We start from the raw sequence: 14,692 nt of genomic DNA, 5'->3' as shown, positions 1-14,692 counted from the left end.
GCCACCCTCAGCTCTTAGTACTGCTTGGGTGTAAACAGGGGCGGACTGGCCATACGGGGAAATTTACCCAATCCCTCCTCCAGGTACATAGCACAGCAATAATTAATGCTAGGTGCATCAGCTACTTATGCACCTGACTGGCGGCAGAAAGTGCCTTCCTTCATGCAGGACGTCGTCCTCAGGGCGGCGATACGGTTGAATACTGCAGCATGGCAGTATTTTAATGCTGGACTGTGGTATATGGTGGGGTGGTATTTTGTGCTGCCTACAGTATTGCTGGCCCTATCTACTTATGTTGGCCATGACTTCTGTCAATTTGGAACCACCTACAACCTGGGGCCACTTTTAGATTTTTTTTCTGGGGCCGCTTTAAGTTCCCAGGCCGCCCCTGGGTGTAAATGCGTATATGTTTCATTCCAAGGTCGGCTTTGAGCTATGTTGAATTCTAGCTATGCCCCTTGTGGCATCTGCTTCACATTTTGCAGAACTGCTGTACAGAGGTCGCAACCTTTTCTCACGCTGAGCCATATGGAGCGTGACAGCAATCATTCACAATTATAAATTCTGCCAACCCCCCAGACTGTGCAGAAATGCAATGGCAAATCTTGGTTTGCTCAGACTTGCACTTCTACAGACTTAAATGCAGTGACATGTGCCGGACAGTGCAGCATCTTCTTCTTCATCATCATCATCATCATCATCATGCATAAGTAGCAAGTCAAAATCCCCAGTGTGGTTCCTTTCCTGGCCACTAGCTGGCAGTGGAGCGCCACAGTTAGCTAATTCATTGGCCTAAAAAGAATCTTCAAAGGAACAACAAAGGAACATCCAACAGATAACAATTCTATTACATGAATTCAGAGGCACTGATCTTTATGTGAAGATATTCTGAATTATGGATTAGTCAGGGTGTGGCTCATGGTAATTTGCTGATGTTATGCAAAAGTCAATCACAGTTTACATTTTATGAGAACATTTCTTTAATATGTGTGTAGCATTTGGTGGCTTTATAAAATAAAGTTGTCTTTCATATATATATATTTTTTTATTTTACACTTGGGGGCCATTTAATATTACATTTTTTTTATTGCTTATTTCTCCTGTAACTAGGGCTGACATATTAAGGGCGAGTTCACATCACGTTTATTTTTCCGTTCTTCTGATCCGTCAGAAGAACAGAAAAATAAAGAAAAAAAGGGATCATGTTAACAAAAAAAAAAGAGATCCGTTATTTTAGATGAAAAAAAGTCCTGCATGCTTTTTTTTTTTTTTTACAGGATCCATTTTTTTCAGAAGACTGAAAAAATAATGGTGATGTGAACTCGCTCTAAGGCCCCATTCACACGTCAGCACTTCCGAATCCGCATTTCCGTTCCCGAAAAAAATAGAACATGTCCTATTCTTGTATATTCTTTTAGTGGCGGCGATGTGCGGTCCGCAAAATGCGGAACGCACATTGCCGTGTCCATGTTTTGCGGATCCGTGGATCCACAAAACACGTTACGGACATGTGAATGGAGCCTTAATGTAAGTCAGCTTCCGAGCTGTCTTACATTTAGACCATTTCCTATGCGTTAGCAAGGCGAAGTCGCAGATAGCAACGTAACTAACAGCTGGGCCGTTATCTGTGCCTGAAATATGCCTAATATAGGTGTATTTCAGTATAATAAATGACCCCCTACATACCTATTACATCCAGTGATGTTTCCTCATAAGTTGTATGTTTTTTCCTCATCTTCTCCATTCAACCCAGACCACCATGACGACTTCTTCCAGTCATGTTTTCCATCTACAGAGTTTGCTCCACAGACATCTTAGATTTATCACTTTTCCATCATACTCCCCTATCTGGTTCCCCAACAGTGTTCTCCTGCTGTGACCCCAATACTGTACCGCTGTGCTCGCCAATAACCCCAAATACTGTACTGCAGAAATAATAGTACCATAAAGATACTACCCTCATGCTAATAGTGCTCCCAGATGTCCAACCAATTATAATTCTCTCCCAGAGTCCATTCATTATTAATAGTACCCCCTACAGTGATAATGCTCCATGAGAGTGCCTCTATATGGTGCTTAATAATAATTATTCTTCCACAGTACCCTCATTAGTAATAATGCTCCCCAGAGTGCCCAAGTAGCAAAAAAGGCCCCCTAAAGTAGCCTCAGTAGCAGTAAGGCCCCCTAAAGTAGCCTCAGTATCAATAACACCCCTCCATAAGGCTACCCTGCAGAGCCTTCAGTAGTAATAAGTCCTATCTATAGTGCCCCCTGAAGTAATAAGGCCTCTTAAAGTGCCCCCAGTAGTATAAGACCCCTTAAAGTGCCCCCAGTAGTATAAGACCCCTTAAAGTGTCCCCAGTAGCCAAAAGGCCATCTAAAGTGTTCCCACTAGCAATAAGGCCACCTACAGTGAACCCAGTATTAATATGACTACTTAACGTACCCCCAGTAGAGATAATGTCCCCCTGTAGTGACCCCAGTAGTTATAAAGCGCCCTTGGATTGCCCCAGTACCTATAATGTCCCTCTGTAGCACTCACAGTAGTTACAATGTCTACCGTTAGTGCCCCTACTTATAATTCCCACATGTATTCCCCAATGCCCAGTACTTCTAATGTCCCAGTGTAGCACTCCCAGTAGTTATAATGTTCCCCTGTAGTGTCCCCTACTGTGCTAACCCCAGTAGTATGTTCCCCCAAAGTGGCACAAAAAAATAATAATACTACTCACCTTAGTCGCGCTCCATGCTTCAGTCTGTGAAGCAGGCTACAAGCCTCTCCTGGCCTGCGGCCTGAGTTGCCAGCATTCTGGCGTAGGTGGTCACAATGAAGTCATTGTGCCGCCCGTGTCCTGGCATGATGATATTATTGCAATGCCTGAGACCCAGCACAGGTAATCGCTATGAGGTCATCACTTTGCAACACCTGCACTGCCTCATAGACCTAGCGGCCTGTGGCCTATGAGAGAGAACTGTGGGGCTGAGAACCATTGGCTCCTGTGTCCTGCTGAGCTATTTAACAGTTTTACTGTTCTGTGGATTGTAATACAATTGGGAGCCACTACTTTGGGAGCCGTAGGCCTAGCGATGCCCATGGAATGAGTAGCACATAGAGACACCCACCCATCTGGCATTTGCTAGAAATGTCAGATGGTCAGTCTACTAATGGTTGTCTGGGGAACGTTCTGCAACGCGTGGCACACAGATCATGAAGATCCGCTGCTGGGAGCTCCCTTTGCTATTATTGACCAATAATGTCCCAGATGTGTTTGATGGAAAACCAGTCAGGAGACGCTGCAGGCCTTGATAGCACATTTAGGCCACGTAGGCTGTTCACAGTAGCACAAGCAACACACGACCTGGCATTGTCCTGTTTAAAAACAGCTCCGGGGACATTTTGGAGAAATGTCAGTTCTTTTAGTCTATGACCAAATCAATGTAAGGCTGAACTGTTAGTGTACCTGAAATGAAGACTAGAAGGGTCCAGCTACAATACATTATGCCATCCTGTACCATAATTCCAGTAGTAGGATTGGTGTTACTCTTCATTGAGAAGCCCTCTTCGTGGCGTTAATATCGTTGTGTCTGAGACAAAATTGGGACTCATTGCTGAAGTGGATAGTACTCCATTCCAGCCTCCTTTGCCATCTTGCTGTGCACCATGATAGTCTTTGAGAACGGTGGCATGAGGTCAGTGGAACGACTGTAGCTGGATGTCTGGCTCCTAACCCAATGTCTTGAATGCGCCTTCTGATGCTTTGAGTAGATACTGTTTGCTGCCCTAGGCTTGGGATGTGACATCCAATTTCACTTGCTGTACAGAATGGATCACTATGCGCCATTCTGCTAATCAGATGAACCCTCCATGTAGAGGTTCTCCTTTGAACACCTCTTGCTGTTATTTCAGTTCATTGTTGTTCTCCCAACCACCGGGACACGCAGAGTTAAAAAGTGCTGACATCCCGGCCTAGGCACATAGCGATCTACCGGAGTGATAAACCAAGATCTCTCAGTTCATAGATTCTGTCCCTCTAAGTTTGCAAAAAGTGGTGATCACTGGCATGTCAATGAACAGGAGTCATCGCACAATCATCCCACACTTCTTGATCCAATTTTTGAGCTTTCATTTGGCTAAGAAAACTCTACTTTCATTCTGACTTTTATGCCACAGATTGGAGCTAGTTGCTTGAAAATCATCTGCAGATCCTTGCGACATCTGCTACTTCCTCGATTTGTATAACCTTACAGCCTCTTGATGTTGCAATTTCATTGTTGAGGTCCATATCTGGATTTAGGCGCATTGATATCTGAAGGTATTTGTAAAGTCTTTCTTAGGAAGAAAGTTTTTTGCTGGAGGACAAACAATAAAGTTGGTCAGAGATTTTGAAAAGGTGTTAATGTCCTTTTCTGTCCATGAAAAATATAAAGATTTGACATCCATTCTTCCACTATTTGAATAGATTTTGTAAAGTATTTTAAGGAATTCTGTCAGCAGTTTTTCAATGCAAAATTACTGGCAGCCTAGGAAGAGGCTGGGGACAAATGTACCTTTTGTGGAACTTTTATTATCAGGATTAATGTGAATATGAACTTTTATTCTGCAGACACTGGTCCTACAGCTGCCCTGGAGGCGGGGCTTTACTGTGTATTGAACTGCTTCACAGCTCCTCCCCTCTGCTCAGAGTGACAACTGTACTGAATACCTGGTTGGATGCTGCAGCTGTCACTCAATACACAAGGGAGGGGCTGTGAAGCAGCTCAATGCACAGAGCACTTCACAGTGAAGCCCCACCTCCTGGGTACTTCGTGGAACAATTCTTGTCAGAAGAAAAGTTCATATTGAGACTACTCCTGATAATAAAAGCTCTCCAAGATATATTTTTCCTTACTGTCCCTAGCACCTATCTAGTGCTGTCAACTTTTTTTTTCCATGATCAAAACAGATGACAAATTCCCTTTAAATGGAACGGGAAAGCTGGAGCTCAGAGGTGTAGGATAACTTTCTTATATGTAGTGCATTACATACTGCTACAGATCAGGGACAGGAGAGACACAGACCATGTCTCTCCTGTACTTCCCTTTCCAGCTACTCATAGATCGGTCAGATTGGTCTTAAAGTGGATCTGTCATGTCTTTTATAGCAAATACTTCTACAGGGTGGGCCATTTATATGGACACACCTTAATAAAATGGGAATGGTTGGTGATATTAACTTCCTGTTTGTGGCACATTAGTATATGTGAGGGGGGAAACTTTTCAAGATGGGTGGTGACCATGGCGGCCATTTTGAAGTCAGCCATTTTGAATCCAACTTTTGTTTTTTCAATAGGAAGAGAGTCATCTGACACATCAAACTTATTGGGAATTTCACAAGAAAAACAATGGTGTGCTTGGTTTTATAACGTAACTTTATTCTTTCATGAGTTATTTACAAGTTTCTGACCACTTATAAAATGTGTTCAATGTGCTGCCCATTGTGTTGGATTGTCAATGCAACCCTCTTCTCCCACTCTTCACACACTGATAGCAACACCGCAGGAGAAATGCTAGCACAGGCTTCCAGTATCCGTAGTTTCAGGTGCTGCACATCTCGCATCTTCACAGCATAGACAATTGCCTTCAGATGACCCCAAAGATAAAAGTCTAAGGGGTCAGATCGGGAGACTTTGGGGGCCATTCAACTGGCCCACGACGACCAATCCACTTTCCAGGAAACTGTTCATCTAGGAATGCTCGGACCTGACACCCATAATGTGGTGCACCACCACATTATGGGTGTCAGGTCCGAGCATTCCTAGATGCGGTGTTGCTATCAGTGTGTGAAGAGTGGGAGAAGAGGGTTGCATTGACAATCCAACACAATGGGCAGCACATTGAACACATTTTATAATTGGTCAGAAACTTGTAAATAACTCATGAAAGAATAAAGTTACGTTAAAACCAAGCACACCATTGTTTTTCTTGTGAAATTCCCAATAAGTTTGATGTGTCACATGACCCTCTTCCTATTGAAAAAACAAAAGTTGGTTTCAAAATGGCCGACTTCAAAATGGCCGCCATGGTCACCACCCATCTTGAAAAGTTTCCCCCCCTCACATATACTAATGTGCCAGAAACAGGAAGTTAATATCACCAACCATTCCCATTTTATTAAGGTGTATCCATATAAATGGCCCACCCTGTATTTCCCTTCAAATAACAATTTGGGGACACCATTTCTTAGCACTATGTCGTTCCTCTGTTATTCCTCCTAGAAATGTAGCAATAAATAGATGTTACATTCCCCTTGTCAGTGAGGTATGTCCCTGCACAATCTAACTTCAACAGACAGTGTCAATTTTTTCTTGGGTGGGGGGGGGGGGGGGCAACCATACATGGGCAACACAGAGCTGACAATTCATTCATACATTTCTAGGAGAAATAACAGAGGAACAGCACAAAAAATATGCTCCTGAATTGTTATGTCAGAAAGAATGTATTATTAATTATAATAAATGTGTCCAATCCTCTTTAAAATCATCAATCAGAGTCTTTATGATTCCCAGGTGCTCTATGCTGCCACAGATTTTTTTCTCTATTTTAATATAAAATACTGCATAGAAATGTGTCCTGATTTACAATGTAGACCGATCTGTGCATTGTTGCTTTAAGATCACTGAGCTGTAATTTTAGTTGCTTTATGCAAAGTTTTCAAAGTCACAACATCTGCTGTGCATTTTAGGTCTTTATATTTAGATTTAATTATTCTTATTATTATTACTTTATTCTTATACTGCACTGATGGCTTACAATTAGAACACGGCAGATCGCGCATACTAATGCACTTTTTGAGAAAGCGGTGTTATTTGTTATAGCAGAGTTCATTCTTTCAGAACGTCTTGCTGCATGGAAAATAATGTGCAGCGGACAAAGCGGGCAACTGTGTGAAGGGCGTTCTAGAGGTGGAAAACAGGCTCGGTGTAGAGAAATGATTTGGAATATAGAGTGAATAATCATTTAACCCTGCAAAAAGTGTATTATTCCTGCTCTTAAAATGGATTATTGGTCCCTTGTCACCAGTTTTCTGAGCTCTGCTGTGACTACTAGGCCACAGTGATGATGCATGCATCTGTAGAAAAGTGACTTCAAGTAGCTCCTAATTATTTTCTCACTATTGCCCCATTTTAGTTGTCAACATATAACGCAGTACAATTAAAGAAATTCTAGATAGAGTAATAGCTGGGACAGCACAGCAGGATTTTATTTATTTAATTTTTTAATATAGATAGTGACATAGAAAACAAAATCTACATAAATTCTTAAAAAATTTATTTAACCTAAAAAATTTGATTTAAACAGTGGGTCGTTTTCTAAAGAAAAACTGGCTTCAAAATTACCCTTATGATAAAGCACACCTAAACTTTTTAGAACAAGCTGCCATGTAAACACAAGTGATAGCACTATATCTAACTATTACATGGCTTGTATCTGTATTTTTGGGCAGTTTTCTCCTCTGTAGGCTTTATGTCTCATTCTCAGTTGTCTCTTGGGTGGTAGGGGGAAATGAGCTGTAATGATGTCTGACCACAGAGTACATACAGAGACAGCAGATTCTGCTTTCTAACTCACTCAGGATCATCCATAAGCACCATAATTGATATTATAGTGTGTGTGTGTATATATATATATATATATATACACTCACCTAAAGAATTATTAGGAACACCATACTAATACGGTGTTGGACCCCCTTTTGCCTTCAGAACTGCCTTAATTCTACGTGGCATTGATTCAACAAGGTGCTGATAGCATTCTTTAGAAATGTTGGCCCATATTGATAGGATAGCATCTTGCAGTTGATGGAGATTTGAGGGATGCACATCCAGGGCATGAAGCTCCCGTTCCACCACATCCCAAAGATGCTCTATTGGGTTGGGATCTGGTGACTGTGGGGGCCATTTTAGTACAGTGAACTCATTGTCATGTTCAAGAAACCAATTTGAAATGATTCGAGCTTTGTGACATGGTGCATTATCCTGCTGGAAGTAGCCATCAGAGGATGGATACATGTTCTCATTCTGTTTACGCCAAATTCGGACTCTACCATTTGAATGTCTCAACAGAAATCGAGACTCATCAGACCAGGCAACATTTTTCCAGTCTTCAACAGTCCAATTTTGGTGAGCTTGTGCAAATTGTAGCCTCTTTTTCCTATTTGTAGTGGAGATGAGTGGTACCCGGTGGGGTCTTCTGCTGTTGTAGCCCATCCGCCTCAAGGTTGTGCGTGTTGTGGCTTCACAAATGCTTTGCTGCATACCTCGGTTGTAACGAGTGGTTATTTCAGTCAACGTTGCTCTTCTATCAGCTTGAAGCAGTCGGCCCATTCTCCTCTGACCTCTAGCATCCACAAGGCATTTTTGCCCACAGGACTGCCGCATACTGGATGTTTTTTTCCCTTTTCACACCATTCTTTGTAAACCCTAGAAATGGTTGTGCGTGAAAATCCCAGTAACTGAGCAGATTGCGAAATACTCAGACAGGCCCGTCTGGCACCAACAACCATGCCACGCTCAAAATTGCTTAAATCCCCTTTCTTTCCCATTCTGACATTCAGTTTGGAGTTCAGGAGATTGTCTTGACCAGGACCACACCCCTAAATGCATTGAAGCAACTGCCATGTGATTGGTTGACTAGATAATTGCATTAATGAGAAATAGAACAGGTGTTCCTAATAATTCTTTAGGTGAGTGTATATGGACACACTGAGAGGTTTGGTCTGGAAAAACAGGTATTTTCCTCCCAGCATGTGCTGCTGGGCTGATTTACAGCCAGGTGAGGTCAAATACCGGACTGGATTTTAAGTGATGGTCCGGGTTTTGGCAGCACCTGGCTGTCCTTAAATAGGCAGCTGGGCTCAGAAGCAATGTCTGTGTGCTGGGATCTGAGGCCTGTGCTGGGCTGGAGAGCTGAGACTCGTGTGTCAGGGGAACAGGCCGCCTAAAGCCTGTATTTGGACTTTCTGAGGCAGAACTGCCACCAAGGTGAGTTTTTGTTATACACTGCTCAAAAAAATAAAGGGAACACAAAAATAACACATCCTAGATCTGAATTAATTAAATATTCTTCTGAAATACTTTGTTCTTTACATAGTTGAATGTGCTGACAACAAAATCACACAAAAATAAAAAATGGAAATCAAATTTTTCAACCCATGGAGGTCTGGATTTGGAGTCACACTCAAAATTAAAGTGGAAAAACACACTACAGGCTGATCCAACTTGATGTAATGTCCTTAAAACATGTCAAAATGAGGCTCAGTAGTGTGTGTGGCCTCCACGTGCCTGTATGACCTCCCTACAACGCCTGTGCATGCTCCTGATGAGGTGGCGGACGGTCTCCTGAGAGATCTCCTCCCAGACCTGGACTAAAGCATCTGCCAACTCCTGGACAGTCTGTGGTGCAACGTGACGTTGGTGGATAGAGCGAGACATGATGTCCCAGATGTGCTCAATTGGATTCAGGTCTGGGGAACGGGCGGGCCAGTCCATAGCATCAATGCCTTTGTCTTGCAGGAACTGCTGACACACTCCAGCCACATGAGGTCTAGCATTGTCTTGCATTAGGAGGAACCCAGGGCCAACCGCACCAGCATATGGTCTCACAAGGGGTCTGAGGATCTCATCTCGGTACCTAATGGCAGTCAGGCTACCTCTGGCGAGCACATGGAGGGCTGTGCGGCCCTCCAAAGAAATGCCACCCCACACCATTACTGAGCCAATGCCAAACCGGTCATGCTGGAGGATGTTGCAGGCAGCAGAACGTTCTCAATGGCGTCTCCAGACTCTGTCACGTCTGTCACATGTGCTCAGTGTGAACCTGCTTTCATCTGTGAAGAGCACAGGGCGCCAGTGGCGAATTTGCCAATCTTGGTGTTCTCTGGCAAATGCCAAACGTCCAGCACGGTGTTGGGCTGTAAGCACAACCCCCACCTGTGGACGTCGGGCCCTCATATCACCCTCATGGAGTCTGTTTCTGACCGTTTGAGCAGACACATGCACATTTATGGCCTGCTGGAGGTCATTTTGCAGGGCTCTGGCAGTGCTCCTCCTGTTCCTCCTTGCACAAAGGCGGAGGTAGCAGTCCTGCTGCTGGGTTGTTGCCCTCCTACGGCCTCCTCCACGTCTCCTGATGTACTGGCCTGTCTCCTGGTAGCGCCTCCATGCTCTGGACACTACGCTGACAGACACAGCAAACCTTCTTGCCACAGCTCGCATTGATGTGTCATCCTGGATAAGCTGCACTACCTGAGCCACTTGTGTGGGTTGTAGACTCCGTCTCATGCTACCACTAGAGTGAAAGCACCGCCAGCATTCAAAAGTGACCAAAACATCAGCCAGGAAGCATAGGAACTGAGAAGTGGTCTGTAGTCACCACCTGCAGAACCACTCCTTTATTGAGGGTGTCTTGCTAATTGCCTATAATTTCCACCTGTTGTCTATCCCATTTGCACAACAGCATGTGAAATTGATTGTCACTCAGTGTCGCTTCCTAAGTGGACAGTTTGATTTCACAGAAGTGTGATTGACTTGGAGTTACATTGTGTTGCTTAAGTGTTCCCTTTATTTTTTTGAGCAGTGTATTAACTTGCCATTGGATGTGAAGTAACAACAACACTGCAAAAGTGATGTTTTGTTTTTGGCACCATGTGTGAATAAACACTGAAGTTTGAATTGCGAACTTGTATTTTGCCTCTGTACTGCGCCCGCTTATCCTAACTACCAGAGCGAATCCCCACAATAAATATATATATATATATATATATATATATAAAAATATTTTTTTAATGAGTACTGAGCATTAGTAATTGGAATAAAGCACTTGGGGGGGAGATATGACATTTACTATTAGCTTCTGAATCTGTCTGAATCAAGTCTGTGCTATCTGCTCTCTCTGTACTTCCTCCCTCCTTTCAAAGATTTCTACAGGATGATGTAATCTGATCCTTCAGTGAGCAGGTAGTCCGTCATGTTCTTACAAGGTGGATTTCTCACAAGTTTCAAACAGAAAATAACTTCAGATAAAAGGGGAGGGTTAGAAACAACTGATCTCTAGAACAAAGCATTTTTCTCTCATAAGATATAATATATTGACATTATAGTCATTGATAAAACACAGTACAGTGATCCCTCAAGATATAATGGCCTCAGGATACAATATTTTCAACATACATTGGTCTTTTCTGACCCATTGTAAGTTGACACCAGACTCAACATACAATGTCTCAGACTCAGATCCAACCAATCAAGGCCACTTCTCTGGTAAATTAGCTGGATTAGTTGCTAGTTAGCGTCTAATCCTGACTGTTATATATAAGGACTTGTTTTATCTGTCTTAGTTATCTGCTTATTTTTCTTAAATCTTCATTTTCTCTAAGGGTACTTTCACATTAGCGGCAGGGGAGTCCGGCAGGCTGTTTTGGCGGGTGAACAGCCTGTCGGATCTGTCCTGCCGCTAGTTCACGTGTGGCCCCGGACTGCTGCTCCGTCCCCATTGACTATAATAGGGGTGGGAGTGGAGTTCGCCCCCGCCCTTATTATAGTCAATGAAGACGGAGCGGCAGTACGGATCCGACAGGCTGTTTAGCCGCCGGAACAGCCTGCCGGACTCCCCTGCCGCTAGTGTGAAACTAGCCTTATCTTGAATGACATTTTGGGGTTTTGGAACTGACTACTCAACTTCCAATGGTTTCAACATACAATGGTCGTCTTGGAACCAATTAATATTGTAACTTGAGGGACCACTGTATACAGTTATAGAGCTGTCTCTGTTTTGTATATTTCCTTGCTGATCTATTAACAGATATGTTTGATTGTAACATTTGTGACCCTTACTGTAATGCTATTATTGCAGGGAGGTTTTAGTATCTGTATTTCATTGGATTGTTGTCAAGGCAACATTTTGTTTCCTTTTGAATGCTCTATACTTATTCCTTTTGCAATTAGGATTACGTGTATATTCACATAGACTTGTATTAGAGGTGTAGAGCGAAGTAACACATTATTCATTCCCGGCATTGCCCTCCATCATCTGCACTGTGGCTCCTGTCTCCTATTGTCATGCTGATGACATCAAAGTTAAATGATATGCCTCACTTTTATCTTTATCTTGATGGATGAAGCGGCATACAGTTCTAATGATGTGTGATTGGCACTTATGTTTTTCAGCCTGTGTTTCTGTGGTGGGTGAGAAATCATATATATTAATAGCTCAGGTTGGTATACATTATAATATCATCTTGTAATTAACAGCGCTGACAGTAGGGGGAGTGTTTGCTAGTGTCATGCCTTGGCAAGAGGTTTGTACATAGATGCACACCCCACCCTGCAAGCTTTACTTCCAAATAAAGTGTGTTATGCTTCATTGACTCATTTACACAAGATGGGAAAGATACCACAGAGCCCCACATAAAAGAGCTGAAAACAGGAGAGCTGTTCCGATCTTTATAGTTAGCAGAATACTCAGCAGGTATGTTCACTTGAAAAAAGAATTTTCAACAAACTGTGCATAAATCATCATTACAGGGGAATATAAAAAACTTTGTAATATATCTTATCAGAAAAAAAATGCTTCTCCGCTCCTTCTAAACTGTTCACTCATGCTAATTTGGAGAACTATGTCATAATCAGTACTGTATTTCCATCAAAGAAATTTAAAGCTGTAAAATACCTGACCCCTTAGACTCCCCCCCACTAATAAAGCTATGCCTCTTATTAGTGTTGAGCAAATCGAAGTATCCAAAGCGGAATTCGGTCCGAAATTTAGGAACAATTTGATGACACGAATCTGAATTGTGTTTCGTAGTAACAAATCAGTTTTTCCTAAAATGGCGGCTGCATGTGTTACAAAGTGAAAGTAAGAGGCCCGGGAACACGATATGACAGCCAGCCAGCCAGTCCACAGATAGCCATCCACTGTGATGTCACAGCCCTCTAAAACCCTGATCTTCCGCGGTCTCCGACATTGTCCTGTGAGCTGAGCATAGGGAGAGACGTGGCAAGTGCTCATCCACTACGGACAGTGTTGCTGCAATAATCCAGCGGCCATGTTTGATCCATCCACCATGTTCGGCATCTGGTTTTAACCCTAATAATTTTAAAAGCAAAATACCACTAGGTTCATAGTAGGGAGGGATCCCGGACCTTATGGAGGGAGCCACATGGGATTATAGTCATCCCTGTTGTGGATCCCTCAATTTTATTGCTTTGAGAAAGGTTTTTCTGCCTGTGTACCATCTCTGGTACCATCACACAGGAGGACAGGGGCTGCTGCATACATGTTCCGGCTCCTCCAATCCCCGCCGGGGGAAGCCGGAGCACATCCATATGACCAAGGCATCTAAAGGGTTGAAAGATGCCTGGCGTGGACAATAGTGCTGGGTCTCAGACACCCGGCGGGCATGGCTCCCGCTGGGCGCGCCAGCAGACTCCATTTTTAAATGCCCGGCTGGCGACGTAAGTTTACTGTCGGCAGCCGGGAAAGGGTTAACTCCCAAGCCTTCACACTGAGATTAGGCCACCAAGTGGGAAGAATATGATTTATAGCAATTCATGACAAATTTATTCTGAATAAATCAAATTTCTTGGCAAACCTTGGCAAATCGGCCAAATCAAATTTTTCAAAACTTTGCTCGTCTCTACCCCTTATGCAAATAATTGCTAAACAACAGCCTGGAATAAAAAGCACCATACAGAGTCAATGCAATAAGTCACCTCTGAAGACCAGCCTCCCCTTCCAGCATGGCCGCCATAGGCATAGGCCTTCCCGGAGATCCATTCTTGTTCATAGCGAAGTATATAGTATAATGCAGTCCGCGCTGGAAAAATACCTGTCTGTAATGAACCAGCATGGCTGCATCCGCACTGACACGCGGGAACATATCCCAACGCAATGAAGAGAAATATTCCCAAACTTTTTAGAGAACTATGCCATCTCCTCACTCATGCTGTCACTGTCAAATTTCTAAGAGACTTGCATCTAAATTATGTTCCATATCCTAAAAAGAAAGCTGTACTTTGCAACCGAAAAAAAATCCTATCACTGGCTTTTCTGCTCGTGCATCATAACTGTGTGTGTGAGAGTAATGACGCCCTTTGGTATTATATATTACAGCAGCTTTCAGGCCATTAATGGTGTGGCATTAGCTGCATTAATATTTATGCATTTGGCTGTTTCTGATACTGGTATGTCTGGGCATTTCATTATCCTGCCTGTTCCTTTTTTTTTTTTTTTTCATTACAAAGTACTGATAAACAGGTTTTTGTAAATGGATTTCCCCTCCCCCTCATTTTCCGGTTTACATATAAACACACTCTCCAGCAGGGCTAGAAATGATTCCTTTGAATTTCAGTCTCTGAAATATATTCCATTTTCTATACCGCAATCTTGGTGAGAAAATGTAATATTCCTTTAAATACCATAGGTATAGGGTATAATTATACGTGGGCTCGTAAATGAAAACAGGCTGTCGCCGGAGAAGGAAGTGTTCTCTGCGCACCAATTTACTCAATGCACAGAATTTGCGTTGGCTTCCCAGAATAATGGTTGGTTCGTTAACAATAAAAATCTAAGAAATAATCTGCCTTAAATTGTGTGGCATGAAATTAGCAGCTATCGTCATTTTGCCTGAGCAGCAAGCCTGTAATAAGACAGACTG

At 42.9% G+C, this 14,692-nt stretch overlaps 1 protein-coding gene across 3 annotated transcripts in view; it reads left to right on the top strand.

Annotated features, from left to right (window-relative positions):
* STON1 (stonin 1) overlaps window positions 1-14,692 on the top strand; it is a 170,002-nt gene that overhangs the window by 98,654 nt on the left and 56,656 nt on the right. The window lies entirely within an intron of this gene.

Source organism: Bufo bufo, chromosome 4 (genome assembly GCF_905171765.1).
Source record: "Bufo bufo chromosome 4, aBufBuf1.1, whole genome shotgun sequence".
Lineage (NCBI taxonomy): Eukaryota > Metazoa > Chordata > Amphibia > Anura > Bufonidae > Bufo > Bufo bufo.
This window is presented reverse-complemented; position numbering and strand designations above follow the sequence as displayed.